At 34.8% G+C, this 13,928-nt stretch overlaps 1 protein-coding gene across 4 annotated transcripts in view; it reads right to left on the reverse strand.

Annotated features, from left to right (window-relative positions):
- Ssh (Protein phosphatase Slingshot) overlaps positions 1-13,928 on the reverse strand; it is a 111,757-nt gene that overhangs the window by 66,003 nt on the left and 31,826 nt on the right. The window lies entirely within an intron of this gene.

Genomic DNA, 13,928 nt, shown 5'->3' on the forward strand with positions numbered 1-13,928 from the left:
ATAAGACACGAGAGAAATTCGTGGAAGTCGCGAGACGCGCTCGTGGAGCACGCACCCTCCGTTCCGTGTTTATCGCGCGTGTCTGCGGATGTTTTCGCGTCGTAGTATGGTTCCATGTTCTCTGCGTGCGTATATATTACCTACTTTTATTTAGAGTCGGAAGAAATAGCTTCTTAATAGCCGCGTTTGTTGCTATAAATAATTACCTGCACCTATTTAATGTGTATTTTCCGATTAGACAGAATGGTATAATAATTGTAATAATCGTGTCGACCTATATATATTCCAAATACGTATATATAAGATTACCTCGTTTCTCGATATCACAAAAATTCCTTAAGAAAGTAAGTACTCTTCCTCGAACGCACGAACGATTATCGGATTCGATATATATAGAAGAGAATTATTTTCCGCGTAAATCCTAATAAACGATGCACGATCTCGGAATTATCAGACGAAATTGTCAATAATTTAAAAAGCAATTTCAATATTATTCTCTTTCCAAGCAACGTATAGTAACAAAGAAAATATATTAATTATCTAGTTTATCGTTATATGATTTTTAATATATTGCACAACACTATACGTATGCCATTCGTCGAGTAATATTACGCATATATATATGGCGATTTATGAGATTCATCAAAGTCTCGAGACGCGGTAATATGCGGTACCGTACGTCGAGGTAAATAGTGTTTATGTAAATACGGTTTATGTTAATATATAGTGACATTACGTGTGACTACACTCCTGAAGAACTTTGGGCTACGTTGGAGCTAATCGAGAGTCCGCAGTGCAACAAATACCAACAGAAATCAAGAGACCGGCTCCTTTATCCGAGATCGATAAATAATCGGCCGTGCGCCTAATTGTAAGTATAGTGCGCTTATCAGACGCGGTTTGTGTATTATATTACGTATTCTTGGCATAAGCAACGTAAAACATAATATCGTCGGACGCGACGTTATTGCATATGCATCGTTCATCGTGAAAACGATGACATAACCACGTTGCTGCGGTCAGAACGGTCGAGCCGGAACCGACACATAACGATAATTTACTGATAATTTGATTCTGTTGCTCGACTTAAAAAAAACCGCCAACAATAAAAAAGATAGAAAAAAAAATGAATCTATTTTTATATATATTTACAACAATATTTACAACAAGTAACATTTCATAAAATATTACGTATCATTTTTAAAATATGCATGGAATAAGAACACGAGAAGTTTATTAAACTTTGATTAACACAATAGAGAATTATATTAAAAATAATATTTAAATATCAGCACCAGAGATTTATAGAAAAAATATATAGTTATTAAGTCCATCAAAAAATTTTTCGGTTTTTGAACGCCTTACATCAATAATGATCTCGCATAGATCAGCATGCGGCACGCATGATTCTCGATTCTCCGATTGTCAAATAGCTAGATCGTAATCGAGAGCGCGCGTCTCGCAAATTGGACTGGCGCCGAACGCTTGATCTTTAAGAGAATAATACGGAGAGCAATGCAGATAAGGATGACCCGAGCTGCAAGCACCGGCACCGTTAAAAGTTCATAAAATCCGCGCAAACGTGACCTGCAGTCAAAATCTGCACGTACCATCTCGCGAACAAATACGAATGGAGCCGGTCGCTGGTGACGTCATTCGATATAAAGTACGCTCATCGTGAACACGCATGTATCCCCCGCGTGTGAGCGCATATACGGGGTGTACTGTTATGAAAGCTGATGCATGCATGCGCATGGTTTCGTTACAATTGAAAAAACTATTGCAGCACGATTGGCAATGTTGGCTTTTAAAAGTAGGCTGTTAAATGAGTCGCGGAAAGTATTATATATTGTCACGTGCACGCATGTGTTACACATCGTGTTTATATGTTGACAACATAATCGAGTTGACTTTATAAACGTGAATTTCGATCGGTCATCTTAAACTCCGAATTACCTGCAATTTTGGCAGCTCGACATTATAAATATATTACAAAATACACAAGTACATTTTGAATAGTATATATAATTTAAGATAAAAAATTATTAAAAAACCCGTGTCTTTTTGAAAGCGTCCATGTTTTTAAATGTTAAGAACGAAGGACTCTCTCACAGAAGAAATGCGTATAAGAGTTTCGCTATATTCTAAGACTATATATGTACAAGATGCAAGACGGTACAGTTTCGTGACGGTACACCCCGTAGAACTTCTCCAGGCGATGCATTCAGCGAGGCGGTGATCCATCGTCGCAGCACGGCCCCGCGCCCCCCTTGCAACCGAGATTACATCTGCGATTGTCACTCCCGCGTATTCCTCCACGCCAAAGAGGTCTTTCGGGCCGAATGCGATTCGCGACTGTAAGCCGGCGAAGTGTGTCGCGTACCGGTATCACCCGTTACACATGCGAGTACGGAGTGCAAAAAAATCGCAATCGGCGGACGATATTTCCGCACTGATTACACGACACACCTCCAAATTCGCGACGGTCGAATGGCTTGTGGTATCGATCTTACTTATATTTATCGTCATTTTTTCGTTGCGTCCAGAATTGAATAGTAAAAATAAAATACTCATGCCTGAACAAATATAGTCTCGAAATAATTGTGACAGCCAAAACCAATAGCGTTTACATTTCAAAAATACACACGTATAATACCTATTATCTCTACATACATAGATGCCCTTTGTTTTTGAATCGCAAATAATAAAAAATTGAACTGAAAGAAACGGCACATTCTTCAAAGATTGCGAAACGGGAGATCTCTATTATATTTTTATAAAGAGAGAAGTTTTAAATTGTTCAACAGGTCTGTGACCGAGAAAGAGCTAGAATGCGCGATTGTTAGTACACCGAGTATATTCGCGTTCCAGTACACGAATGGATGGAGTATGTGGGAGGAAGTGAGGGGGAGAGAAAAGAAGATTGTCCTATCTTGACCATCTTCGCATCGAAATCACGTTACTCACGCGACCTTAAATTATGATCAACGACACGGAAGAGGCCGTACAACACAGTTTGTCCGACCAAAACCTGATGTAGGTCTGTAGACGCGACTGTGAAATGTCGATAAGTGGATATTCCACAAGAAGCTATTTTAAGGAAATAGCTTACAAACGACAAAATTACTCGCATGCAATCTTCTTTTAGAGATGTCTTAAGTCATTTCAATAAAGTAATAGATTTAAATAACTTTCTGTTGAATATAAACGTTTTCACATCGCTGCATAAAATACCACATCGAATCAGCATAAATTCGTAATCTTAAATAATAAAACGCAATAATTTTCATATTTTTCAGTCGTAAAAACATTACTTTTTTGCAATTTATTCTAAACTACACTATGCTTCCATTTATTTGTCCAAGCAATTGAAATGTATTATTGCTTTTTCTATCTCAATAACATACTACTTGTAACACTCCAATTTTGATTCAAAAAAATCTCAACAACTTTAAATATATAGAGTAATAAATTGCAAGAAAAACGTTATCGAGAGATATTTTTCGCAGTGACTTTTTCGAGCAACAAAAACATTTTTAAAGAAATTGGCCGATGTAAAAGCCGAAATAATAAGCGCGGCTGTGATCTTCGACAGGTTTACTGTAATATATAGTTACAAGATATGAATATGTTACTTTAGCTTCTTCGATAAAGACAGACAACACCGCGCTTGTAAGACAAAGATGATGACAGAGAGTGGGAAAGTATATCCGAGAGTATATCTATATGCAAAAGAGAAAAGATGAAGTCATAAATACGAAGGAAAGTGGCGGCGAACATATGACCCCGCTGTGTTGATTTCACGCTGCGCAAGACTGAGTAGCAAAAAGTTGAGAGAGAACCCTGCGATCGGACTTTTTTCGAATATAGATTCACCACTCGTGTAATATAAAACCGCGTTTCATGTGTCATCATTGCGACGCTTTCGTCGATTTCCCACGATCGACTGATTTCTTCTAAAAAGAACAATTTCACGAGTAATAAGAGTAATAGCTGAGAGAGAAGAAAGAGAATAACGTCTTTTTTAGAATTTGTCTACGAATGGTTAATAGAAATTCTCATCTCGTTTCACGTAAATCTAATAAGACACCCTGTATACCATGAACTCTTCTCTCGCGTCTCCAATAATCCAGTTATCCTTAACTGAGTCGATCCGTTTTCAGTTTATCACACGTTTCAATGATTCTTTCAATGATTGACAATTTCAATGATGGCAATTTCAACGATAGATGATTCTATCGTTATTTATTATATCGCTTTATTCTGTTTTTTATTTCGTTTTTCTTTTATAATATTGTATTTTTGTCTATTTTATTTCTGATTTTGCGAAACCTATCCCAACATACTCCATACGTGTTTGCCTAGATTGATGATTCTAATCTACTCGAGTTTGCACAATAGAAAAAAAATCATCCTTTATGCTCCAATGTGACTATATGTACATCTCGAGCAACGGTCTTCTTTACATCCCGATATTCCGGTCGTTATAACGCATAGCAGACAGCACGTTACTAAAATTAGTGCACGTTCCGCAAGTATAGAGACGATTGCTCCAAAGGTAGCTGTACCTCGAAATATAGAAGAGAGGAAGAAAGAGAGAGAGAGAGAGAGAGAGAGAGAAAGAAGATAATCTCTCCTTCTCTCAAATTAACCTTGATGACTCAAAGTCTTCGTGGGCATTTTCAAGGGTGTCAACGGTATTCCTTTGAAAATTGGTGTGAAGCGAAAATAGAGAAACACAGAAACGAATATATACATATAACACAATTCGGATAATGGAAGCTTTAATATCAGATATGTTATATTAATTTGACTAAATCTTTTCGTTTCTTTAATATCTAAATATGAATTAAAATATGTTTAGAATTAACCAATCATAGTTTATTTATCAAATATTTGTTGATTCTTCCGCAAATACGTCAATATACCTGTAAAATAAAAGCTGATAAGCAACGGATTTGCTCCGTTATGGTTAATGACGTATTACGTCTCGATTAACCTCATTAGCTGAAAATCGCATGAAAGAATTGTTACACCGTTAAACGTTTTATTTTACTTCTTTTTTTTCGGTGTTCAAGCACGATTCAGCTTCATTATGATCCACACGTGAAACCTGACAGTTTCAAGACAGTCAAAATGATCTTCTATAGTCACGTTCGCGTCATCGTGTGCGTCATGAAAATGATTCAGATTACAAGAACAAAAAAAATCACGTTGTTCGTACTATCTAATGATGAATTCCACACGAGTGTTCTACTACGTTTGATGTCATGCAATATGAACTTAAGATTTTATATTGTGGGTGTATATCACGCAAGCCACATTTTAATCGGTAATTATACATATATATTACATGTAATACAACATATAACATTATCAGAAGTGAATTATAATTATAAAACAAAAAATTTGACTTAAAAATATTGTTGAAAAATTGAAATTGTTCTATATCAGAGTAGAACGGAAAAAAAAATCAATAGAAATATATGCATCTCAGAGATGTATAGGTAACGTTCTAAAATTATAATAATATTTTAATGCAAGATGACATATAACGCTACAACAAAATAATAATAATAATAATAATGCATACTCGTTGATATATTTTCAAATGTATTAATATGAAATAAGGCCTTGAATGACAACAAAGTTCTTCAACAGACGGCGTAGTCGCTCTGTCACGATTTTCTAATTAACTGCAACCTAAGCACGCGTTCAAGATGACGCGCACGTTCGCATTATCAAAGTGTTCACCTGCGCACGACACAAAACGGGAAGAGGACTTGTCCCGGAATAAAATTGTAATGGCGTTTAGGACAAACGATGATAACATCGCAACCGGTATAACGGGTAATGAGCGTTATCAAAAATCTTTCAGACACAAAAACCTATAAATTATTAATATCATATTATTTTTTCAGACATTATATTTATTTTTTCTCTTCACTATATAGAGTTAAAATATCAATGCATAATATATTGTCAAATTATTATAAAATAAACATGTATTTAAAAATAAATATTTTGCATTCAAATTGTCCATGTAAAGCTCCAACATTAATAATATTACGAGTAAATATAAAAACGTATAAATTACCATTAAAAAATCATAATTAAAATCTAAAATTTGTAGACAGACTGACATCAGTTGCGTTATTGATATCCCTATACGCCGCGATAATTTCTACCATAGAACAATTTTTTTAAGACTCAAACATAAACAATTGCTGTATGTTTATCTGTACTTTATTATGTTATTACTATCTGCACTAAATCTGAATTAATATACATCTTTAAACGTTGGTGTGCGTATAAATACAGAACAATAGCATGTTTCGTCAGCGTGTTAATATCGCGTTACCAGGGTGATGAAACTTTTAAACCGCGTGGCTCTTTACTGACGTCGTCAAGAAAGGGCGAGAATAGCACTTTCTGCGCATCTTTCACGGTGCCTGGCCACGGTTTAACGATAAAACGCGCGAATTACCTTGAACGCATCCGACGTGTTCTCTTTTCACATGACGCGCATCGCCGACACGTGCGCATACGCGGGATATACCCTGCAAACGCATTTTCGCTGCATACAGAATGGAAAATCAATGTCGCGCATTTGAACAACAATAGCCTAGATCGACAGTTTAATTTAGCTCAAAACTGTTCTAAAGTCTTTCATGCTTCATAATATTAAAAAATTATTAATAAAATATATATACAACAATAAATTTAAGGATTTAAAAAACTGTATTGTTATCCAGGATAAATAAATGTATTTGTACAATTTAAGAAAAATGCGATTAAGATTTATTAGGAATAATCCATGTAATTCTAGGGTATTATTAAAACTTTATAAATGTTTATCTACAAAAAAGAATTTCGTAAAGTGTTATTTAAATAAACCGACAATGATAATTGCTTCACACAATTATTCAGCATTAAATAAGTGACAAGCGTCAGAAATAAATACTGCACAACGCAACATTATATACTTTAATTAACACGTCAATTATTCATTATTCTATATATTTTAAGCAATGTGTTAATTTCTCGATGTTTTATTCATTTAGAATATTAAAAGCACTCATATGAATGTAAAGATTACGTATTATAGAACTGTAATGTAAGTATTTAGAATACATAATATGTCATATTCCTATAATAGTTTCGATTTACGTGCCATAGTAGAATTACGGATATAATCGAGCGAGCATCCGGTAGATGCCCATTGCAGAGCGTATCGTCGACCGGAAGACTATACTTCTCAGTCTATTCGACTGTGATCGGCAACCTGAATTAATCAAAGTCTGGCCTTTGCACACGTGTCAATATTTGCACGCGAAATGCTCATAAAAGACAGACCGCCTCTGACACAGCTAGCCTTTACAAGATTTTAATATAGCAATTATTTTTTTGTAATTTAAATTAACATTACATCAAATTGATAACAATTATTTAAGACGCGTTAAAAAGATTATCAATAAGTTAATTAGATGTCTATATATACCTAACATGATAAAACGCTTAACTCGTTTTAAAATTCTGTGGATTAACGATAACACCTCTTTTATCTTAATTCTAAAAGTTAAAATTGTTGTTTATCGATACACTTTATGATTGAAAGTCATTTATCTACCGCTTCTATTAGATACTAACTCATTGGGCGACGTAATAAACGTAAGTACAATACGCTATAAATAATCACCCCTTTATATTTTTTACGTCATAACAATCAACACCGCATTTTATATATGATGCAGTATAATGCGTCAATAGCCGACGATGCAGATCTTATGACGTATAGTAATACGTAAATGGCCAACACGCATAAATCTTATGATATATATGCAGTACTGTATGTAAATTGAGCTTTTATCATAAACGGCATTTGGAGCAAATTTATTGCGCGCATTAATTTGCTCTTCCCCGTAAACTCTTGTGAATCTTACTCATTTCTTATACGTATTTATGCAAGTAACATGAAGTTGCCAAAACCGGTATCGTGTTCGAAGATAAGAAAAGGAATAAAATAAGAGATACGAGCAAGGAATAAATATATCAAAATATTAAAAATCGTATTAGAAATTACACTTTCGTTTACATTCTTTATTCTTTGTTACTATGTCCAACTAGCCAGATAGCCGCATTGATCATCTGCTTTATTCATTAATAACGCATCAGTTATTTAATTAATCGCATAATATTATTATTCACAATATTACGTCTCAACATTTCTTTCATATCTTATTAATGGCGTCCTACATGTCTTTATTATGGAAATTTATGGAAAGAGCTTGTTTGCTCGGACAGATTTGGATTCTGCGGAACAAATATCGCGAAGCGGTAAAATTTCCAAAAATACTCATGGAGGATGAGTTCGGAGATGGTTTGTCAGAGAAATTTTTAGCCGTACAAATAAAGTAGTTCGTAAATCGTTCTTTATTTCATGCGTTTCGTTGTATTTTACAGTTACTTCGCGAATCATTCAAGACATCAAACGTTGACCGCGAAAAACGTTTTCTAGCGGCCGGCGTTAAGTTTTTCTAAAGAAAGAATTGTTCGCAATCACGAGAGCAGCATAATGAGGACCTCTCACTCGCGATTCTCACGCAGTTGTTCCACCTTCGGCTGAGACAAGTACCCCGATGCACGTGGCCGTTTAACCGCACAATTGTGAACGCGGAATAACGCGAGGATGCGCGATGAGGATTACGCGGCGATTACCGCCGATGATTCGGCAAGTTTATTGATCGAACCAGTTTTCCGACCGATTAGAATGTACGTGCAATGCGCGAGACGTCTCATGGATTACGTAAATATGACGCGCGATTTTCGCAGTGCTCCTATTTTCCGAGATATCAAATCGTAAATAAAGAGCTTGAATTATCTATCATTCACTTCTGGTGATTCTTTGGCGTATGCATCTGTGGATTCTTTGCGTAAGATATTACATTCGGCACACGTTATCATCATACTCTATTTTCAAGTGTTTTACAATTTATGATGTTGACCACATATATATTTTTCAATATATTCTTCAATTATATTCTAATTTCGTAAATAATATACTAAAAAAATGACCCGTAAAAAAGTATATAAGTTATATGAATTTGTGTATCATCAAAGTAAATCATATTATTGATACAATATATTTTTAAGTTGACTTTTTTCAATTTTCCCAATCTTGAAATAATTGTCTATATATTCAGCTGATGCAATATGTACTATCATTATTAATTTCGAACCGATGACGTACAGAAATCATCCGGGCCGCGAGAGATGAATCAGAATTTCCATCAGTTCCACGCAGCTCTCAGAGTAATCGATCGTACGAAATCAATTTCTCTGAAAGCCGCAGAGTCATCGCGGTTCGCGTCAAGCATAAAACGGAATAGAGTATAACGCGGTTAATTCGTAAAAGAAAAATCTGTATACGCGCGCGCGTTTACAGTATAATGCGCTGCTCTTCGCTAGAAATTCCGATAGACTTTCTTTTTCGCGCGAATCCTCGATCTCGTCGATTATCCTCGCTTCCTCTCTTGTCCTCAGAGAAAGTTGTCGTAAAGCACGTAATCGGCGGAATAAATCGTCCGGCGAGGATAAGAGTAAAAGCGCGCGTGCCGCGGATAAACGTTGAGCCGGTGGGCAAATAATTTATTAGACTATTCGATAAAATAAAGTGAAAATTGTTAAGCGACCGATTTTACCGCAGCGATGTAGAGCACAAAAAATAAACTGTGCAGGCGATTTCATCTATTTGACATCGATCTGCAGGATATAATGTCGGATAAATTAGATTAATTTCAATATTTTAATTGATTATACATTCCTTTCGTTCTTTTTAACGAGAAAACAAATTAATATTCTAATTTAATCAAGATATTTTTATAAGAACCATTAGAGCTTGATTTACATTTTATTTGTGATATCCTCGAAAATTACTTTTTAAAGATACTTTTTCAATTTTTCAAAAGCATCAGCAGTTTATTCATGAAAACATGTGCTGCTTTGATATATGTATAAAATAATCAACTATTAGAGAATAATTTTATAGAAAAATTTTACAAAATTCGACTATTCACAATAACTTTCTTTTCCAAACTCTATAAATTAATTCGTTTTTCGTTCCAAGTGCATTTATATAGAATTAAAATCGAAGACTTAAGGAAAGCAAACTATCATTGATTCGGAACATGATCGTATCATAATGTAACAACACAAGCAAGATTACTTGCAATATTTGCATGATATCTCAATAGTAGAGTAGGCCACTGTTCGTTAGAATCAAATATATCGCGTAAAATGAAACAAATGAAACAGTGAAGAGTGGACATTGCAACATATATGTATATAGTTTATTGCACTCTCGTGCAGAGTACAGAATGATAACAGGACCGCGCACAGACAATCGATATTATCATGGCGTATGCGTGCAGCCTATAGCAATTTTTACAGTTAGATAACACATGCATGGATAAGTCGCACGAGAAAGCGGCATGGCATAAATGTTCGAATACCTCCATTACTAAAAATAACCGGTTTCACGCGTTATTCTTGCCGCATCATGCGTTCACGCATCCTGCTTTCTTCGGTAACAAGGCTAAAAACCTCAATAACGTCATATTGATTTAACTTTCTTTTAAGATGCCGAATGGCGCTAAAATGCTCGCTTTCGCTTGAACGACGCGTAATATCACGTACTCGGTGATGCAACCATAAAATTGCACGAAATGAGAAATCGATAATAAATTCGTACGTCAATATAAGATCATTCACAGAATACATCTATAACGATCCATAATATATATGCACATTATTAATATCACTTCAAATGATGATTAGTAAAGTCGCATTCAGACCAACAAACGAGCTATTCATTCGCGGTTATTCGCGTTTGTTTGCTTGCCGATTCGAATTCGGCTTAATAGGTATAGCACAGTATAATATAACTGAATATAATGTGGTGGAGAATGTATCTCGTGTACAATGTAATATATAAAACATAATTTATAAATATGTGGAGTTTCCTACGTAAATTACTCTGTTTTATACTATATATATATATATATATATATATATATATAGTAATGATGGTAATGGTATCTAATAATAATTTTAATAACTCGAATAATATGGGATTAGAAGTAAGATTAGAATGAACCAATAAACTGTTAGAATAAAAAATTAAAATTATTACAAAAAGATTTGAAATATTCAGACGCGCAATTTTCATAACTCGTCGTGAATCACGTATTACTCCGAAGAAATTAAAGCTTCACGGATGAAATTTGCTAAACTTTGTGCGGTGACTCAAATAAAAATAAAAAATAAAAACCCAAGAACATCTAGCATCTAAATGTGCGGGTTTTGCCTGGAGTGCCCACTAGAGAAACCCGCGAGAGAAGACAGCGAAACACTCCAGATGGACAGGCCGAGTGACAAAGAACTGAGCGCATCGTCTTCCTAAGAACACGTGCTTCAAAGAGAATCGCGAGTTTTATCTCTGAGAAACCCAGCTGAACCGAACCGGTTTCACGTTAATCGCCATTTCGCTGCTTAAGAACTCGTCCGAAGGAAGATTGACGAAACAACGTTTGCTTTTTCCAACGCGGCAATTCAGACCTCCTAATTCCGAAGTAAATACGGTCGAAAGTAAAAGTAACGTGTGTTTCTTATTATTCTTTTTTCCTCTTTATTTCCGCACGATGTAATGACTTGTCGTCTATGCGATAAATACGACATTCACGCGCACAATTTCGCTGCATTATCATGCAAGATGAAACGTGTCGTCTCGACTCGGTGCGTTGTTACCTCCACGTGCATATTACCAACGCGAGTGAGTGGCATTTCTCATCATATGCAAGGTTGACATTTATCGTACATATTTACATATATGCATTCGTAATGACAAAAGTATTCCGAAGCACGCGTTTTGTTTTGAAATAATTTTGAAATTCTTTCATGCTTCTTAAAAATTACTTTTTTGGCAACTTTACGAAATATTATTAAAGTAAATTAATAAGGAATAACCTATATAAAATGAGAGAGGGAAAACACATGGTTTTCTCAAGCTTCATACTTAATCTGTCTTTACACAATAGCATATGTAGTCTAGAGTCTATAGATTAAAAGTGATAAAGGATTCGTAACGTTTCGTGAGATCCTTCAATATTAAAACAAGAGCAACAACGTACGTGTTATGTGTATGGCAACTGTAATCGCGATTGAATTAACATTTTTTTCCGTCTATGCTCAGAATTCTTCAGTTCTCGAAAGATTACTCAACAAAGGTAAACGTGTCGTAAACGCCAAGAGAACTCTAGACTCTATAGACTCGCATTGCCTCAATTCGCATTGTTTCGACTCGCAGTCGTACTCGTATGATTTATTTGCCAGTTATGCGCGCGCTTGTAAACCGCCCATAACACAAAAGATAATGAGCCTTTAAAAAAGACATGTTTTTTCTTAAACCACGGAGATAATGGTGATCATATTCTTTATTGCTATAAGAAATATAATTTCTAAAATGAGGACATTCCGGAAAACGTCATATGAGATCGTGGTAAACTCCGCCTCTTGCAAGTGAGCTTTACGTCTTACGCAATTTACTGCTACTTAATGACTAATTACGTTCTGCAATTGCGAGTTTAGTGTCCGAATACGTTCGCAAGAAACGACATTATGGATCAAAATACGTACTTAAGATACGATTAACACGACGTACCGGCATTAAACGAAAAAAAATTCGCGCAAGAGTTGAAAGGAAACCGGAGATGAATCGACCGTAAGTAATTATGATGAGTAATTATCAAACGATAAATTATCAAAGGATATCGAGTTTAAAAAAAAAACCAATTATATCGTGCGAAGATAATTGAATATCGTATATTCCCTCGTATAAATCAATTTCTGAAACTTTTGTAAGTAAATATCTATATCCAATATCTTTAAAAGCCTGACCTGTTTCGATCAATATTTAATATTTATGAAAAGATATTTGATTAATAATTGGTAACATTATTTAAGAATTTGTTTTTATAAAATTTTTTATACTAAATTTTTTTTTCCAAATTATATATTTAATAGTAAAAAAAATTGAAATATTTATATAGAATATCTTGCAGTCATTATATATATATATATATATATATATATATATATATATATAAAGCTGCATTTCAATAGCATTTACTTTACAATTTCGCAGAGCTAGGACATGCGGTAATGCTAAAAATGCAAATACATAATCTGTTTTTCTTTTTGCTGTTTGTTCACAATGCGCATTAACAGTTTGGCACACGCTTTCAAGCGCGCGTTAAGATGAAATTAAAATTCCACAACGTCTCTGTCGTCCAAGACTATAATATACAGAAATCGGAAATTATATGCGATTAGATACGGAATCGTTCAGTGTTCCGTCATTATTTGCACCTTGCAAAAATTATCTCTTATAGTTTTATCACTTTTATCCCTCGGTCCAACACGGTTACATATTGTCTTCGGTGTTGAGAGTTGTTGCGCAATCGTCAGATGACAAGGTATACGTTCTAAGCAGATGACGCGACGAAGCGGTGCGATTCCACTAAAAACGCGATGAGTTATACCAGGCAAAGAGTAGTTTCGCTGTTGTAAGTGAACAACGTGTCGTTGTTTTCGATCAACTCACGCGCGTTGAACATTTCTGAGCAAAGATTCCGATAGCTGTCCTACATTAACTCTATCGCAGGGCAAAAGGAAGTTCACTCATATGTTTACTGTATGGTATTACGTTATACAATATCTGCGAACATTTCCTCGATATATCAATTATCATTTGACGCACTTGCGGATGGAAATTCTGTAGATAATTTCCATATGTATAGAAAATATCTCGGAAAATTTTTTAAATTTAAAGCCAAAAATATAAATCAATAAAAAAGACCGACGTAAAAGAA

This window comes from Temnothorax americanus, unplaced genomic scaffold, assembly GCF_048541705.1.
Source record: "Temnothorax americanus isolate GAGA-0224 unplaced genomic scaffold, ASM4854170v1 Scaffold3, whole genome shotgun sequence".
NCBI lineage: Eukaryota > Metazoa > Arthropoda > Insecta > Hymenoptera > Formicidae > Temnothorax > Temnothorax americanus.